This window comes from Glycine max, chromosome 10, assembly GCF_000004515.6.
Source record: "Glycine max cultivar Williams 82 chromosome 10, Glycine_max_v4.0, whole genome shotgun sequence".
Classification (NCBI taxonomy): domain Eukaryota; kingdom Viridiplantae; phylum Streptophyta; class Magnoliopsida; order Fabales; family Fabaceae; genus Glycine; species Glycine max.
Window position 1 is genome coordinate 28,797,853 of NC_038246.2, and position 19,718 is coordinate 28,817,570.

General features: G+C 41.9%; 1 pseudogene; it reads right to left on the reverse strand.

Moving 5' to 3' along the window:
- Positions 1–2,446: 2,446 nt before the first annotated feature.
- Positions 2,447–15,181, reverse strand: LOC100811785 (uncharacterized; annotated as a pseudogene).
- Between the last annotated feature and the right edge of the window lie 4,537 nt (positions 15,182–19,718).

The following is a 19,718-nucleotide window of genomic DNA, read 5'->3' on the forward strand; positions in this document are numbered from 1 at the left end:
CCAACTCTGTTGAAAGGACGTCCTCTTCCTCTTCTTCGTTTATTGTTTGACTTACTTCTCGGTCAAAATCGATTATCAAACCCTCGTTGTTAGGATCCTCAAAGAATCGACCCTCACATCTATACCAATCAAGACAAAAAACAAAAAAAACATGCAAAATGATATGAGAAAAAGTGGAATCACAAGAACATATGAAACAAGATCTCTTTGTTATTTAATAAGGTAGGTTTCACAAAACAAAAGAGAAAGGAATCTATAGCCTCTAATTACATTGAATCAGCGGTATAGACTTCCGACTGGCTCATCACACGCCAGTTCCCCAATTGGGAATTGGGATGGCATGGCCGCACGAAACTTGGCGGATCTTGTGGAGATTTCTCTCTTATTGCCGCCACCTCTTCCTCGAACATTATCCCGACACTAGTGAAACACTGGCTAACATGGCCGGGCCATGCCCTATCTGCCTGGAGTCTTGATGGCGCATTCCTTCTTCCTGATTTCCCAGGTTCATACCCCAACCCATATTTGTACGGGTTCCCCCTAATGTCGACCACATCAGCATTCCCGTGGCTGTCCTTGCCCAGACCCATTCCGGGCTCATAACCGTGCCTGAGCATTACCCGTGCCACCATTAGGGCCGCATTAGAGATACAAGGTAGCAACAGACTCGTTTCCACAGAGGCACAACTCACTACCTCGAAGGATTGGAAAGCTGTTTCCAATGATTCTTCCGCTGCTTCTACATATGGTGCGGAGGAGGGGCAGCTCACCAACATATCTTCTTCGCCTAACACTATCACCAAGAGTCCACCAACCGCGAATTTCAATTTCTGGTGAAGCATCGAAGGGACCACTCCTAGCGCGTGAATCCAGGGCCTCCCCAAAAGGCAGCTGTAGGATGGATTTATGTCCATCACTTGAAAAACCACGTTGCAAGTGTGGGGGCCTATCTGAATGGGGATGTCGATTTCCCCCATCACCTCCCGCCGACTACCGTCAAAGGCTCGTACTGCCATCGAACTTGGCTTTAGACGTGACACATTAAAAGGAAGTTTCTCCAAGGTGGTCTTTGGCATCACATTTAAACTTGAACCATTGTCGATGAGTACCTTAGCGACGACATGGTCCGTGCATCTGACAAACACATGTAGAGCTTTGTTGTGCCCTCTCCTCTCGACAAGAATCTCTTCTTCTGTGAACTCGATATAGTTATTGGTAGTTATATGATTAACAATGCCTTCAAAACCCTCGACTGAGATGTCGTGTGCTACGTGGGCTTCGTTGAGGACCTTTACCAACAGTGCACGAAGAGGCTCAGAGTTTATCTGTTAACCAACAATTTAATATCCTAAAAGGTTTAGGACCCCAATCAACATTGTTAGATCTAAGTAGAAATGCTGCTTTGGAGGCCCCTCTTCTAATCCTCTCCAACCCCTGTACTTGGAAGTCAGAATTCTGCTCCAAAATTGGTCTAGTTGCTGAAACATCAACCATTTCCATTTAATTAGAAGAGCTTTGTTGAGAGCCTTGATGTCTTTGATTCCCAATCCTCCCCTTTCTCTAGAGGCACACACTTGACTCCAAGCCACCCAAGCTATCTTCTTCCCTTCTAGATTACCACCCCAAAGAAAGTTTCTTTCAATGGCAGTAAGTCTATTAATCACTGTTGTAGGGGCTCTGAAAAAAGACATAAAAAACAAGGGCAATGCTGTTAAGACAACATTAATTAAAGTGATTCAGCCAGCCATTCATATACTTCTATGGTTCCATTTATTCAGCCTAGTTAACCATTCATCAGAGACTAGCACTCTATCCAATTTGCTTTTGCATGATCCATTTGGCCTAACCCAAGTAAAGGGCTTACCCACACAAGGAATGTCATCTACCTCCATAGCAGCAAGCCAATCATTGAATTTAGCTATAAGATTAGTATCTGGATTACTGTGATTGCTTCCCATTCTTTCAGAGGGATGTCTAACACAATTAAAATCCCCTACAAGATACCAGCAATTAACTTGGGACTGAATCTTCCTTCTACTCAAACTCTGCCACAACTGTCTTTTACCTTCTATATCACAAGGAGCATAAATATTGGCCACAACAACTCTCTGCATGTCAACCAACCAAACCCCTTCCAACATAATGAACCCCTTTTCAAAAATTCTAAAATCAACCTGGAAGTTTTTGTTATTCCAAACACACAGCAGCCCCGCAGCAGTGTTCACAGCTGGGTGCCATTCCCAAGCAATATCTGGGTGCCTTGACAAGGCCTGGCAAGCTGCCTTATCAAAAGAGTCCCTCTTTGTTTCTTGTAAACAGAGAAGGTCAACCTTCAGCTTCCCAACCAAGTTCCTGATAGAGGCCCATTTAATACCTCTACCCATCCCTCTAATGTTATAGGATAGAATATTCATCTATGGGCATTCCTATTACCCAACTCCATAGCTTATTTTCTGTCTCTGGATTCCATATTGGCATAGTTTTGGATAAAGTCAAAATGGTCTGTATCTGCCTCCATGCCTATGCTTTTTCCCAAATTCCATAGTTGCTGAGCCTATTCCAACACCTCTATATTGCACTCAATTTTACTTTTTAACCTTCTTTCTGCTTCAAAATTACTCTGGTTTTGGGCCTTGTCCTTGGTACTTATAATATGACAAGACACAAAATTTGTGAGTACTTTAGTACCTCTGCACATAAGTGTATGCTTGCATGTGTCTCCAACATAAGTGTATCAATGCTACGTAGCAAATTAAATAATAGCCATTTAATTAGGATTACAAGGCAGACAAATAAAAGGTACTGCATGCTTTCCTTAACCACAAAGCCAAACCAGTTCAATATTCTCTCTTTAAAATCTGTTGGGATTTTTGCATCCCTTTTCAAACAAACCAGAAATACAGAGTTGTTATGCAGAATTGTAAGTGACAAAATAGAATTCATTACACATATAGATACCAAACTATAGTCGTGGACATGATATATAACGTGAAAAAACTCATATGAAGCATTAATTCCATCTCCGGGGTTAAGTTTCATAGACCCCGAGTTGGCCACGTGAAACTGTGATGCATTTTTTTTTTAACCGCCAAAAGTAATTATATTATATTAATAGATAAGAGTACCAGGGGTACTACAACTAACACAGGAGAAAGATCTCCTGATAAGATACAAAAGACATGAGCCCCACATGAGAAACACCACAACCCCAACCCTACAAAGCAAAACTTAAGCAAAGGCTAAAGACATTGCTGAGGACCATTGGTGTAAAGGAACACTAAAATCCTTTTCCCACCCCTTGAGCCAAGTCCAAGTGAGGAAAATGCAATTGGCCACCAACTTAGAGATGTCAAATGAATGATTGTGAAACACCAAGTCATTCCTGGATTTCCAAATTGACTTTCTAGCAGCCAACCAGCAAATCTTCCATCTTCTATTGGTGTCCTTTCCTCCAGCTGTAGATGAGTGCTGGAGAAAGTTATCCATTGGGCTATATTGGAGAACTCAATCTTCCTTGACCCAAGTAAAGAATTCCCACCACAGAGGCAACACTTTGTCGCAAGTGAAGAACAAATGGGAGGCAGTTTCAGGTTGACTTTGTTAGAGTGGACATAGGTCATTGTCAAGCTGAATTTGTCTCCTAGATAGATTATCCTTAGTAGGAAGTCTATCCCAAAGCAGTCTCCAAGCAAAAGATAGAACTTTAGGAGAGACTTTAAGGTCCCAAAGCTGATGAAAACCCGAACCCTGAGCTTCAGAGAATTGTTCAGCTTTAATAAGGTTATAGGCATATTTGGTAGAGAAGATCCCATTAGGTTTAGCTCCCCACAGCCAGGTGTCCTTCAGATTGCCACTTATTCTGATAGCTGCGATATGATCTATAAAAGTTGAAGCTACCCCCATCTCACTGTCGAACAAATTTCTTCTCCAAGATAAAGTCCATTCCCACCCATTTTCAGAAAAATAACCCATGTCTTCCACAATGTGTAATCTTTGGGAAGAGATTTGGTATAATTCTGTAAATTTCTCTTTAAGAGGTACCTCGCCGTCAACCCAAGGGTCATTCCAGAAAAGAATTTGGTCTCCCCTACCCACCTTCCAAGAGAATTGCTTGGAGACATCCTCCATGTCCTAGTGCTGATTAACATACCTTAAGTCAGACCACCATTGAGAGAAGTATTTCTTTGATGGCCTCTGGTCCAAACCACTCCATCCCTTGTACTTAGAAATTAGGATCCTGCTCCAAAGCTGGTCTGATTGGTGAAATATCAGCCATTTCCATTTAATTAGGAGAGCATTGTTATGTGCCTTAATGTCTTTAATTCCCAAGCCTCCCATAGCTCTAGAGGCACACACTTTACTCCAAGCTACCGAAGCTATCTTCTTCCCTTCACAACTGCCACCCCAGAGAAATTTCCTTTGAATTGCAGTTAGCCTATTAATCACTGCCGTAAGGGCCCTGAAATAAGACAAATAAAACATAGGCAGCGCTGTTAGGACATCATTAATTAGGGTAATTCTGCAAGCCATAGAAATGCTTCTCTGGTTCCATTTGTTGAGCCTAGCCTCGAATTTTCTGATAATGGGTTCCCACCCCACCGTTCTTCTCGGATTAACTCCAATTGGAATCCCTAGGTAGTTGTTAGTGCTTAGCTTTACTGAGCTTTAAAAGATTGGCTAAAATTTTGTTAAAACATAAGCACTTAGACAATGAAGGAAAGCTGGAGTTGCTGCACATGATGTCCAACGTTATGTCAAGGAAGAAGATCGGGCTGCACAATGCACAAGGCAAGTTAAAATGTCAAATGAAGAATTGAAGCTGCAGGATCCACGATGTCGGATACAATGTCCAGGACATCCTGCCCGAAAATACTGGAGTTGCTGCACAATGCACAAGGCAAGATAAAAGAGTTGAAGCTGCAGGATCCACGATGTCGGATACGATGTCCAGGACATCTGGCCCGAAAATACTGGACACATAAATCTGTTATATCCTTAACAGATTAATGTGCAGTTAGCAACAGATTAGACGATCTATCTTTAGGAACGAATTAAAAGATAATTAAAGTTCGAATTACAAACTAGAAGAGTTCGTTCAGGGATTAAAGATTAAAGATAAAAACTAAAAGATCAAACTGTATCTTTTAGATCTTTAAGTGCAGATTTTTCAGGAGAATGATAGATCTCCTCCAGCACAAGTTGTTGCAGCCCAAATACGCACACTGCTATATAAACATGAAGGCTGCACGGGTTTGAGTACCAAGTCCGGGATTGAAGAGTTATTTTGTGAGTTTTGGGACTTGAGTGTTTTGTGAGCCACCTTGATGTTACCCCAACATCAAGTGTTGGACCTGAGTGTGTAGAGTTGATCTCTTTTGTTCAGAGAGCAATCTCTGGTGTGTCTTTGATTTATTTGTAAACACGGGAGAGTGATTGAGAGGGAGTGAGAGGGGTTCTCATATCTAAGAGTGGCTCTTAGGTAGAGATTGCACGGGTAGTGGTTAGGTGAGAAGGTTGTAAACAGTGGCTGTTAGATCTTCGAACTAACACTATTTTAGTGGATTTCCTCCCTGGCTTGGTAGCCCCCAGATGTAGGTGACGTTGCACCGAACTGGGTTAACAATTCTCTTGTGTTATTTACCTGTTTAATCTGTTCATACTCTCAAATATAATCTGCATGTTCTGAAGCGTGATGTCGTGACATCCTGTACGACATCTGGCATTGGTATCAGAATTTCAATTGGTATCAGAGCCGGCACTCGAAATCACTGAGTGAGATCTAGGGAGATAAATTCTGATGAACATGGAGAAAGAAGGAGGACCAGTGAACAGACCACCAATTCTGGATGGAACCAACTATGAATACTGGAAAGCAAGGATGGTGGCCTTCCTCAAATCACTGGATAGCAGAACCTGGAAAGCTGTCATCAAAGGCTGGGAACATCCCAAGATGTTGGACACAGAAGGAAAGCCCACTAATGAATTGAAGCCAGAAGAAGACTGGACAAAAGAAGAAGACGAATTGGCACTTGGAAACTCCAAAGCTTTGAATGCTCTATTCAATGGAGTTGACAAGAATATCTTCAGACTGATCAACACATGCACAGTGGCCAAGGATGCATGGGAGATCCTGAAAACCACTCATGAAGGAACCTCCAAAGTGAAGATGTCCAGATTGCAACTATTGGCCACAAAATTCGAAAATCTGAAGATGAAGGAGGAAGAGTGTATTCATGACTTCCACATGAACATTCTTGAAATTGCCAATGCTTGCACTGCCTTGGGAGAAAGAATGACAGATGAAAAGCTGGTGAGAAAGATCCTCAGATCTTTGCCTAAGAGATTTGACATGAAAGTCACTGCAATAGAGGAGGCCCAAGACATTTGCAACATGAGAGTAGATGAACTCATTGGTTCCCTTCAAACCTTTGAGCTAGGACTCTCGGATAGGACTGAAAAGAAGAGCAAGAATCTGGCGTTCGTGTCTAATGATGAAGGAGAAGAAGATGAGTATGACCTGGATACTGATGAAGGTCTGACTAACGCAGTTGTGCTCCTTGGAAAACAGTTCAACAAAGTGATGAACAGAATGGACAGGAGGCAGAAACCACATGTCCGGAACATCCCTTTCGACATCAGGAAAGGTAGTGAATACCAGAAAAGGTCAGATGAAAAGCCCAGTCACAGCAAAGGAGTTCAATGCCATGGGTGTGAAGGCTATGGACACATCAAAGCTGAATGTCCACTCATCTCAAGAAGCAGAGGAAAGGACTTTCTGTATGTCGGTCTGATGATACAGAGAGTGAACAAGAAAGTGATTCTGACAGAGATGTGAATGCACTCACTGGGAGATTTGAATCTGCTGAAGATTCAAGTGATACAGACAGTGAAATCACGTTTGATGAGCTTGCTACATCCTATAGAGAACTATGCATCAAAAGTGAGAAGATTCTTCAGCAAGAAGCACAACTGAAGAAGGTCATTGCAAATCTGGAGGCTGAGAAGGAGGCACATGAAGAGGAGATCTCTGAGCTTAAAGGAGAAGTTGGTTTTCTGAACTCTAAACTGGAAAACATGACAAAATCAATAAAGATGCTGAATAAAGGCTCAGATACACTTGATGAGGTGCTACAGCTTGGAAAGAATATTGGAAACCAGAGAGGACTTGGATTTAATCATAAATCTGCTGGCAGAACAACCATGACAGAATTTGTTCCTGCCAAAAACAGCACTGGAGCCACGATGTCACAACATCGGTCTCGACATCATGGAACGCAGCAGAAAAGGAGCAAAAGAAAGAAGTGGAGGTGTCACTACTGTGGCAAGTATGGTCACATAAAGCCCTTTTGCTATCATTTACATGGCCATCCACATCATAGAACTCAAAGAAGCAGCAGTGGAAGGAAGATGATGTGGGTTCCAAAACACAAGACTGTTAGTCTTGTTGTTCATACTTCACTTAGAGCATCAGCTAAGGAAGATTGGTACCTAGATAGCGGCTGTTCCAGACACATGACAGGAGTTAAAGAATTCCTGGTGAACATTGAACCTTGCTCCTCTAGCTATGTGACATTTGGAGATGGCTCTAAAGGAAAGATCACTGGAATGGGAAAGCTAGTCCATGATGGACTTCCTAGTCTGAACAAAGTACTGCTGGTGAAGGGACTGACTGCAAACTTGATCAGCATCAGTCAGTTGTGTGAGGAAGGATTCAATGTAAACTTCACAAAGTCAGAATGCTTGGTGACAAATGAGAAGAGTGAAGTCCTAATGAAGGGCAGCAGATCAAAGGACAACTGTTACCTATGGACACCTCAAGAAACCAGTTACTCCTCCACATGTCTAGTCTCCAAAGAAGATGAAGTCAAAATATGGCATCAAAGATTTGGACATCTGCACTTAAGAGGCATGAAGAAAATCATTGACAAAGGTGCTGTTAGAGGCATTCCCAATCTGAAAATAGAAGAAGGCAGAATCTGTGGTGAATGTCAGATTGGAAAGCAAGTCAAGATGTCCCACCAGAAGCTTCAACATCAGACCACTTCCAGGGTGCTGGAACTACTTCACATGGACTTGATGGGGCCTATGCAAGTTGAAAGCCTTGGAGGAAAGAGGTATGCCTATGTTGTTGTGGATGATTTCTCCAGATTTACCTGGGTCAACTTTATCAGAGAAAAATCAGACACCTTTGAAGTATTCAAGGAGTTGAGTCTAAGACTTCAAAGAGAAAAAGACTGTGTCATCAAGAGAATCAGGAGTGACCATGGCAGAGAGTTTGAAAACAGCAAGTTTACTAAATACTGCACATCTGAAGGCATCACTCATGAGTTCTCTGCAGCCATTACACCACAACAAAATGGCATAGTTGAAAGGAAAAACAGGACTTTGCAAGAAGCTACTAGGGTCATGCTTCATGCCAAAGAACTTCCCTATAATCTCTGGGCTGAAGCCATGAACACAGCATGCTACATCCACAACAGAGTCACACTTAGAAGAGGGACTCCAACCACACTGTATGAAATCTGGAAAGGGAGGAAGCCAACTGTCAAGCACTTCCACATCTTTGGAAGTCCATGTTACATTTTGGCAGATAGAGAGCGAAGGAGAAAGATGGATCCCAAGAGTGATGCAGGAATATTCCTGGGATACTCTACAAACAGCAGAGCATATAGAGTATTCAATTCCAGAACCAGAACTGTGATGGAATCCATCAATGTGGTTGTTGATGATCTAACTCCAGCAAGAAAGAAGGATGTCGAAGAAGATGTCAGAACATCGGGAGACAATGTAGCAGATACAGCTAAAAGTGCAGAAAATGCAGAAAACTCTGATTCTGTTACAGATGAATCAAACATCAACCAACCTGACAAGAGACCCTCCATTAGAATCCAGAAGATGCACCCCAAGGAGCTGATTATAGGAGATCCAAACAGAGGAGTCACTACAAGATCAAGGGAGATTGAGATTGTCTCCAACTCATGTTTTGTCTCCAAAATTGAGCCCAAGAATGTGAAAGAGGCACTGACTGATGAGTTCTGGATCAATGCTATGCAAGAAGAATTGGAGCAATTCAAAAGGAATGAAGTCTGGGAGCTAGTTCCGAGACCCGAGGGAACTAATGTGATTGGCACCAAGTGGATCTTCAAGAACAAAACCAATGAAGAAGGTGTTATAACCAGAAACAAGGCCAGACTTGTTGCTCAAGGCTACACTCAGATTGAAGGTGTAGACTTTGATGAAACGTTCGCCCCAGTTGCTAGACTTGAGTCCATCAGATTGTTACTTGGTGTAGCTTGCATCCTCAAATTCAAGCTGTACCAAATGGATGTGAAGAGCGCGTTTCTGAATGGATACCTGAATGAAGAAGCCTATGTGGAGCAGCCAAAGGGATTTGTAGATCCAACTCATCCAGATCATGTATACAGGCTCAAGAAGGCTCTCTATGGATTGAAGCAAGCTCCAAGAGCTTGGTATGAAAGGCTAACAGAGTTCCTTACTCAGCAAGGGTATAGGAAGGGAGGAATTGACAAGACTCTCTTTGTCAAACAAGATGCTGAAAACTTGATGATAGCACAGATATATGTTGATGACATTGTGTTTGGAGGGATGTCGAATGAGATGCTTCGACATTTTGTCCAACAGATGCAATCTGAATTTGAGATGAGTCTTGTTGGAGAGCTGACTTATTTTCTGGGACTCCAAGTGAAGCAGATGGAAGACTCCATATTCCTCTCACAAAGCAAGTATGCAAAGAACATTGTCAAGAAGTTTGGGATGAAAAATGCCAGCCATAAAAGAACACCTGCACCTACTCACTTGAAGCTGTCAAAGGATGAAGCTGGCACCAGTGTTGATCAAAGTCTGTACAGAAGCATGATTGGGAGCTTACTATATTTAACAGCTAGCAGACCTGACATCACCTATGCAGTAGGTGTTTGTGCAAGATATCAAGCCAATCCTAAGATAAGTCACTTGAATCAAGTAAAGAGAATTCTGAAATATGTAAATGGCACCAGTGACTATGGGATTATGTACTGTCATTGTTCAGGTTCAATGCTAGTTGGGTATTGTGATGCTGATTGGGCTGGAAGTGCAGATGACAGAAAAAGCACTTCTGGTGGATGTTTCTACTTGGGAACCAATCTTATTTCATGGTTCAGCAAGAAGCAGAACTGTGTGTCCCTATCTACTGCTGAAGCAGAGTATATTGCAGCAGGAAGCAGCTGTTCACAACTAGTTTGGATGAAGCAGATGCTGAAGGAGTACAATGTCGAACAAGATGTCATGACATTGTACTGTGACAACTTGAGTGCTATTAATATTTCTAAAAATCCTGTTCAACACAGCAGAACCAAGCACATTGACATTAGACATCACTATATTAGAGAGCTTGTTGATGATAAAGTTATCACACTGGAGCATGTTGACACTGAGGAACAAATAGCAGATATTTTCACAAAGGCATTGGATGCAAAACAGTTTGAAAAACTGAGGGGCAAGCTGGGCATTTGTCTGCTAGAGGAATTATAGCAGCTACTGCTATCTGAACGTGCTCAAACGTCTCACTTAACATTAATAGCACGTTCATTACTGAGCCAAAACAAATTCGACCGTTGCTTCACACGTCCCTCTACATTCCTCATTCAAATTCATATTTTAGTGGTAATCTCGTTTTCAGCATTCCCTAACAGCTCTCAGAAATTTACGAAAACATTCCAAAGGCTCTACTTCTCCATGGCTACCTCACCAAAAGAAACTTCAGCTCCTGGTTCACCCTCTGTACCATCATCTCCATCACCTACCAAAGCACCATCAAACCAGGAACAGCCTGAATTCCATATCCAACCCATACAAATGATCCCTGGTCAAGCCCCTGCTCCTGAGAAACTGGCCCCCAAAAGACAACAGGGAGTGAAGATTTCTGAAAACCCTAGCCTTGCAACAAGTCCTAGGGAAGTAGACCCGGAGATGGATAAGAAGATCCGCAGTATTGTGAGCAGCATTTTGAAAAATGCTTCTGTCCCTGATGCTGATGAAGATGTTCCAACATCTTCCACCCCTAATGTTTCTGTCGCTGATGCTGATAAAGATGTTCCAACATCTTCCACCCCAAATGCTGAAGTCCTCTCTTCACCCAGCAAAGAGGAATCAACAGAGGAAGAGGATCAAGCCACAGAGGAGACCCCTGCACCACGGGCACCAGAACCTGCTCCAGGTAACCTCATTGACCTAGAAGAAGTAGAATCTGATGAGGAACCCATTGCCAACAAGTTGGCACCTGGCATTGCAGAAAGATTACAAAGCCGAAAGGGAAAAACCCCCATTAAGAGGTCTAGACGAATCAAAACTATGGCACAGAAGAAGAGCACTCCAATCACTCCTACCACATCCAGACGGAGCAAAGTTGCAATCCCTTCCAAGAAGAGGAAAGAAATTTCCTCATCTGATTCTGATGATGATGTCGAACTAGATGTTCCCGACATCAAGAGGACCAAGACATCAGGGAAAAAGGTGCCTGGAAATGTCCCTGATGCACCATTGGACAACATCTCATTCCACTCCATTGGCAATGTTGAAAGGTGGAAATTTGTGTATCAACGCAGACTTGCCTTGGAAAGAGAACTGGGAAGAGATGCCTTGGATTGCAAGGAGATCATGGACCTCATCAAGGCTGCTGGACTGCTGAAAACTGTCACCAAGTTGGGAGAGTGCTATGAAAGTCTAGTCAGGGAATTCATTGTCAACATTCCCTCTGACATAACAAACAGAAAGAGTGATGAGTATCAAAAAGTGTTTGTCAGAGGAAAATGTGTTAGATTCTCCCCTGCTGTAATCAACAAATACCTGGGCAGACCAACAGATGGAGTGGTGGATATTGCTGTGTCTGAGCATCGAATTGCCAAGGAAATCACTGCCAAACAAGTCCAGCATTGGCCAAAGAAAGGGAAGCTTTCTGCAGGGAAGCTAAGTGTGAAGTATGCAATCCTGCATAGGATTGGCGCTGCAAACTGGGTACCCACCAATCATACTTCCACTGTTGCCACAGGTTTGGGTAAATTTCTGTATGCTGTTGGAACCAAGTCCAAATTTAATTTTGGAAACTATATTTTTGATCAAACTGTTAAGCATTCAGAATCTTTTGCTGTCAAATTACCCATTGCCTTCCCAACTGTATTGTGTGGCATTATGTTGAGTCAACATCCCAATATTTTAAACTACACTGACTCTGTGATGAAGAGAGAATCTCCTCTATCCCTGCATTACAAACTGTTTGAGGGGACACATGTCCCAGACATTGTCTCGACATCAGGGAAAGCTGCTGCTTCAGGTGCTGTGTCCAAGGATGCTTTGATTGCTGAACTCAAGGACACATGCAAGGTGCTGGAAGCAACCATCAAAGCCACCACAGAGAAGAAGATGGAGCTGGAACGCCTGATCACAAGACTCTCAGAAAGTGGCATTGATGATGAAGAAGCAGCTGAAGAAGAGGAAGAAGCAGCTGAGGAAGAAGAAGAAGCAGCTGAGGAAGAGGAAGATGCAGCAGAGGATACTGAATCAGATGATGATGATTCTGAAGCCACCCCATGACCATCAGACCTTTATTTTTGCTTTTTACTTTTACTAGCTAAAGGGGCATGTCCCTTTGAACAATGGTTTACTATTGGTCTGTAATATTTGCACCTTAAGTTCATGCATTCTACTTTTGTCAAATTCTGTCTAAAAAGGGGGAGTAATGGTATTATTATATGCATGATTAGTAGGATACTATGTAGGCAATAGTAGTATTGTGCATGATTTGTGATTTTGAGAAGTAGGATACGATGTATGCATGATTCATGATTTTGAGGGGGAGTTGTATGTATATGATTTTGAGGGGGAGACTGCTGCTGATGATGACTAATGTAAGCTACTAGTAGCTGATAGAAGATGCTGCAGTAAGAGCATGGAGACAGGGGGAGCAGAAAGCTGATGTCACATGAGATGTCTTGACATCCTGGAAAAGACTAGTAGCTGATAGAAGATACTGCAGTAAGAGCATGGAGACAGGGGGAGCAGAAAGCTGATGTCACGCGAGATGTCTTGACATCCTGGAAACGACTTGCAACTTGCAGAATTTTGCTGTCACCACTACAGATACCGCTGTGCTTGATTACTCTGATAATGAAAGTTGCTGATCCCACTTGCATAACTGCTCGTACCTGCTCAGGAAGTGTCTAAGTATGTTTTAGACAAAATTTGCCAAAGGGGGAGATTGTTAGTGCTTAGCTTTACTGAGCTTTAAAAGATTGGCTAAAATTTTGTTAAAACATAAGCACTTAGACAATGAAGGAAAGCTGGAGTTGCTGCACATGATGTCCAACGTTATGTCAAGGAAGAAGATCGGGCTGCACAATGCACAAGGCAAGTTAAAATGTCAAATGAAGAATTGAAGCTGCAGGATCCACGATGTCGGATACAATGTCCAGGACATCCTGCCCGAAAATACTGGAGTTGCTGCACAATGCACAAGGCAAGATAAAAGAGTTGAAGCTGCAGGATCCACGATGTCGGATACGATGTCCAGGACATCTGGCCCGAAAATACTGGACACATAAATCTGTTATATCCTTAACAGATTAATGTGCAGTTAGCAACAGATTAGACGATCTATCTTTAGGAACGAATTAAAAGATAATTAAAGTTCGAATTACAAACTAGAAGAGTTCGTTCAGGGATTAAAGATTAAAGATAAAAACTAAAAGATCAAACTGTATCTTTTAGATCTTTAAGTGCAGATTTTTCAGGAGAATGATAGATCTCCTCCAGCACAAGTTGTTGCAGCCCAAATACGCACACTGCTATATAAACATGAAGGCTGCACGGGTTTGAGTACCAAGTCCGGGATTGAAGAGTTATTTTGTGAGTTTTGGGACTTGAGTGTTTTGTGAGCCACCTTGATGGTACCCTAACATCAAGTGTTGGACCTGAGTGTGTAGAGTTGATCTCTATAGTTTGTGTAGAGTTGATCTCTTTTGTTCAGAGAGCAATCTCTGGTGTGTCTTTGATTCATTTGTAAACACGGGAGAGTGATTGAGAGGGAGTGAGAGGGGTTCTCATATCTAAGAGTGGCTCTTAGGTAGAGGTTGCACGGGTAGTGGTTAGGTGAGAAGGTTGTAAACAGTGGCTGTTAGATCTTCGAACTAACACTATTTTAGTGGATTTCCTCCCTGGCTTGGTAGCCCCCAGATGTAGGTGACGTTGCACCGAACTGGGTTAACAATTCTCTTGTGTGATTTACTTGTTTAATCTGTTCATACTCTCAAATATAATCTGCATGTTCTGAAGCATGATGTCGTGACATCCTGTACGACATCCGGCATTGGTATCAGAATTTCAGTAGTAGAATGGGAAGTTGAGAGGCTAGCCTCGAATTTTCTGAAACTGTGATCCATACTTATTGGAAGCAGGTTCTATCACTGGCGGTTCATTCAGAAATGCCCAGCTGCTTTTGGTCCACCTGCATTAACCCCAATCATTTTCTAAAATATTAATCATTTAAAGGGATTCATAATAATACACCAAATTGTGCAATTACTATCTGTGATTTAATTTACCAGCCATTTTTCTTGATAAGTTGCTCTAAACTTTTCTGGTCAACGTCCATGCCTAAGGACTCCTTTATGCTGGCCAAGGTCACGGTACTTGACTTATGAGAATTCTCTAAATCCTCAAATTTTCGGGCCTGTCCACTATCCATCATAAACATCAAAATATATTACTAGCTTTTATATATATGTGTGTGTGTGTGTGAATTTGTGACACATAGAAGGGGAAAAATTGTAGAGATGTAGTTAATTTCAAAGTCAAAAAACCTGAATAGTCTCATACAGTTTGGACATAGCTCTGAGGTGTTCTAACTCTGTCTCCTTCTTTACTCTCCAGTAAGCATTAATTTCTTCTTTGGTGAGTGATCAATTCCTCTCTATTGTAGCTGCAACAATAACAAATTTTTCCTCCGTCAGAAATCACAAGTGACTTATGATCTAGACTCGACCAAGAGGTGAAGCATAAGTGCATAATATAATACGAGAAAGAAACAACACTAATACTAATTAATTAATTAATTATCTGTACCTCATTCAGGATCCAAGATCAGAGAGTCCCATCCTGCCATAAGAGAACCCATTGTATTTGTTGCTGAATTAATTTCTTTATCGTAACAAACTTAGCGACTAAGCCACACTAGCTCCTCCAATGCCTTTCTAAATCGATGACAATGGAGGGTAAAGGAAATAAGCTATGAAAGTAAGCAAGAAATTAAAGTGCAAGAAATGCAAACTAGACGGATCCTAAGAGTGTTTGGATGACCTCATTTAAGGTTCCCAACAAAACACTCACTATCCTAAGGGAAAATTGCCTAAAATTATTACACCCAAATGGAAGTAGGGTGACCTATTGGAGGCTCCCAACTTACTTCCAATGAAAGGCCTTTTTGTTACAAAATTTGAAAGCAAAGCAAATTGCCAATAACAAAATTACAAAAAAAAGTCCCCAATTGTGGTGGCTATTCTCTCTTTGGTGTTTCACTCAATTTTGAGTGCTTCTTAGTCCAATAGCTCTTAAGGTATGACACCAATCCTCCTTTCCAATTCCCTATATGGCAACTCACAAGCAAGGAAACAAAGAGACAAGCAATAACCAAAGACAAAAAAAAATGAAATGAAAGCTAAACCAATAGAGTTTCAACAAGACAAATTTTCAAGGATTATTCAACAATTAAAGCAATGAAAAGCACACAAAAGCAAGCTAGGACAAAAAGAGGAACCTAGAATGGCTCTAGAGTAGAGTAGAAAAACTAAAAAAAAAAGACTCAAGAAACCTCTAGTTTTGGAACTTGTTTTCAGAATAATTTTCAATTGAAATTTCAGAACTAGGATTGGAATAAAATAGGCACCAATTATAGAACAAATTTTGAGCCAAAACAACAAGCACACTTCCCTTTCACTTTTTTTTTTCCTAGACACTGATTTTTCTTCCAACTTGTGTGATTTTTCTTATTTTTTCCTTTAATCCAAATCACTTGGTTCTTTTTTTATAATTTGTTTCTAGATGTATAGAAAATTCATAAAAATTTCAGCTCAAAACATGTAGTGACCAATTACCCGTAATTTATACAAGTTCGTATGTTCAAGCTGCCAGCACCGGCAATTTCAACCTAGAAATCAAGAGTAGTGTTTATGTTGCTTAAGGCTTGGATAGTTACATTTTGTGTTTGCTTATGCTCAATAATCTTGAATAACACAATTCAAGAGAGCTTAATACTTATTTGATTCAAAAATGCAGCTGTAACATCCTGGAAATTTCTACCCGGAGTTTATGGAAACGATGTATTTTGAATGATTATATATATATATATATATATATATATAAGTATTGTTCCGTGTATATGTATAGATATGTTCTTGGTAGAAATAGGAATAGTGGGGGCAAGATATGCGGGTTGGACTAATTAAGGGAGAGAAATCCATAACTGAGAGGTTATGGGTTAATTCCTAATTAATTAGTTAAAAATCATCGTTTTGCGTGCGACTTAAAATTTAACGAAACCAACCTCTGAACCACGCTCGGGGTTTTATTCTGAGCGTTTTGATATATATATTGCTTGCTTTCGAAAACTAGCCCCGGCGGACGCAGAGAAACGCGAGAAACTGGAATCAGAGAAACGGCACGCAAACCGAGGCAGGATTTTAGCGTTTCAAAGGTCAGATTTTTCTCACTTTTGTGACTGAGTATGGGTCACAGTCAAAAAGAGAAAGTGGACCCTTTTTGCTCCAATCAAATAGGGACATGTGGCAGAGCTTGAATAAAATAATAGAAAAAGAGAAAACCCTTTTATTTAAACCAAAAAGCAACCCTCTCTCTCCTCACTCAGCCCCACATTTACAGAAGCTCTCTCTCCCTCTCCCTCACGTTGCTTTTCTTCCTCCCTCATTCACCATTGAAGCTCCACACAAAGCTTCAACCTTTGGTGCTCATTTTTGCTCCAAATCGAGAAAGGAGGGCATTTTTGGAGTCGTGAAGTGCGTGGCTACGAGTGGGACTTCGAAATTTCAGGTTTGGGTGGACTTCTTTCTCTCTTAAATTTCGTGGGTATGGGGTTTTGGGAGATATGATGGGTGGTTTTGTTAGCTTTCTGCTGTGTGATGATTAATTGTGAATGCATTTGCTGAAAACTTGTTGAAATTGCCATGTTTGGATGAGTTAGACATACCCATTCTGTTTTAGGGTTTTTGTGATGATGTTTGTGATGTTTATATGCTGAAATTGCTGATGGAAAACTGTTAGAGATGAAGGGTAGAACTAACCTAGGGTTAGAAAGTGAGAATGTGATGTTATGAGTGGAAAAAGAGTGAGACTTTGAGGGTTGGAAGGCTAAGTCTGAATTCTGTGGTAAATGGAGGGTAAAGTGAGTTAATACTAGCTTGAAGTGTCATTTAGGACTTATGAGAAAGCTTGGACTGTGCTAGAGAGAAAAATAAATGGCCAAAGTGAACAAAGAGCCATTTCTAGGGCAAATTTGGGTGTTGAAGAGTCAAATTTTGATTTGGTGGAATTTTAGGTGTAAATCCAGTTTGGGCAAGTTTAGATTGATGTTATCGACTTGTGTGAGGTGAGAGTTTGCTTCAAATTTAACTCATTCTAAATTTCACCTTTCAAACCTAGAAAAGCCATTGAATTGAGGGGTTTTGGACACCTAGATTTTGTGTTGCTGTGGTTTGAAGCTTGACTTTGGTTTAGACATGTTTGATACATGATTTGGGACTTGTAGGATTTGATTTGAGCAAGATTGGATGAGGGGAAGTGTGATTTTCGAAATCTGCACTTATGCAGAATTTTGCTGTCAAAATAGGTGCAGCAGGATTTTAGCTTGGTGCAGAAAATGCTTGTGTGTGGTTGGCTGTGGAAAGAGTAGTACAGAATGAGTTCTGGATGTTTGCTAGTAGATCCCAACGGTCAAAATGTAGGCTTATGCACTATAGACTTTCAGTAAAATTTTGGAGTTGATCCAACGGTTAACGAATTGGATCGAAGGAATTGTTACTGTGGTCTTTAAGTGAGAAAAGCTGTGATTTTGGTTGATGTGTTGAGCAGAGTTTTCTGCCTTTGCTCTGTTTTGCTTGGCTGTGATAGCTTATGCTGTTTGAATGTTGTTTTGCTTGGATGTTGTGGAAGCTTGGGAGGATTGATGGGGACCCGGTGTTGAGAGAAACGAGGATATGGGCTACGTGGGAGTACGTGAGCTCAGTTGGAGGTGGGCAACAGGGGATGGTGGGTTTATGCGCGCATTGTGGATGTGGAAAACTTGTTGTGCACCATCGCCCGACCGCCACCTAGTACCACATGTGATGGGTACCCCATAATCCTACAAGCTTGAGATGAGGAAGTGTTGAAGGGTGAAACTTCCTGCTTTTATTGTTGACCACAGAGTGGTACCTGGAGATATGTCGTGGGGGTCAGGAGACCTTGGGGACGTCAGGTGGGGTGCTATTGCCCAAAACCAAGCTTGACCAATCCCGACCCAACCCGGGCATAGTCGGTCAGTGAGAACCTGTGATGTACCTAAACAGGCGAGCTCCTGGCAGTCAACAGATAAAAGGAAAACAAGACCACAAAGCAAGGAGGCTTGTGGTGGCTGGCCAGCTATGAATTTTGTGTAATATGTGGATTGTGGCCTCTGGTAATCGATTACTAAGGGTGGGTAATCGATTACAAGGCTTAAAATTGAAGACAGGAGGCTAAGATGGTCTCTGGTAATCGATTACCAAGGGGTGTAATCGATTACCAGGCTTGAAAACGAAGTCAGGAAATTTAGGGAGCCTCTGGTAATCGATTACCAGCCTGTGTAATCGATTACAAAGAGGAATGGGTCACTGGTAATCGATTACCAGGCATATGTAATCGATTACACAGTGTATTATTGCATATTTCAAGTCCTGAGGCTGTGTAATTCAAGTTTAGCCTCTGGTAATCGATTACCAAGGTTGTGTAATCGATTACCAGAGATGAAAAGCCTTAAGATACTCCTTTTAACGTCATGTAGTGGTTATGAGATGCATTGTGTGCAGCGCAGTTAGATTCTTGTGAAAGAGTCTACCCCTTTCTCTTCTTTCTTGTAGATCATGATGGCGGCGCAGCTAATTCGTGATCGAGTAGAGATGGAGTGCCTAGAGGGAGCTTGGGAGACCCTCGAAGGCAACACGAGGTGCCGATTTCGGGGCACCATTCGATTCACGGCTACTTCTTTGGTGCATCCAGAGGAACCTGCACGGACGCTTCAGCGCACTGTGGAGTGGATACTACCCACGCCTACACCATATCGTCTAGTGGAGCCCGTTCAAGTGATCAAGGTAACGTCATCCGAGGAAGACCCTGAGGAGGACCTGGAGGAGCTACCTCCTGAGCCTGCTGTGGATGCCCTTGACTTTCTAGAGGGTGATGAGGATCCACTTCTTGAGGTGGATTCTCCCGAGGAAGTCATGTCGGCATCTGAGGCAGACTCTACGGAGGATAGTGGCCCGAGGGGGATGGCGATCAGCGGAGGCTCTTCATCCTAGTGGACAGCTTTTTGGATTAGTTTTGTATACTTTCTGAGGGTGGGTGTATCTAGGACTGACTGTTAGGTTTACTCTTTTGTTTTTGTATGGGTAGACCTGATGTATAGGCATTTGATGATTGTA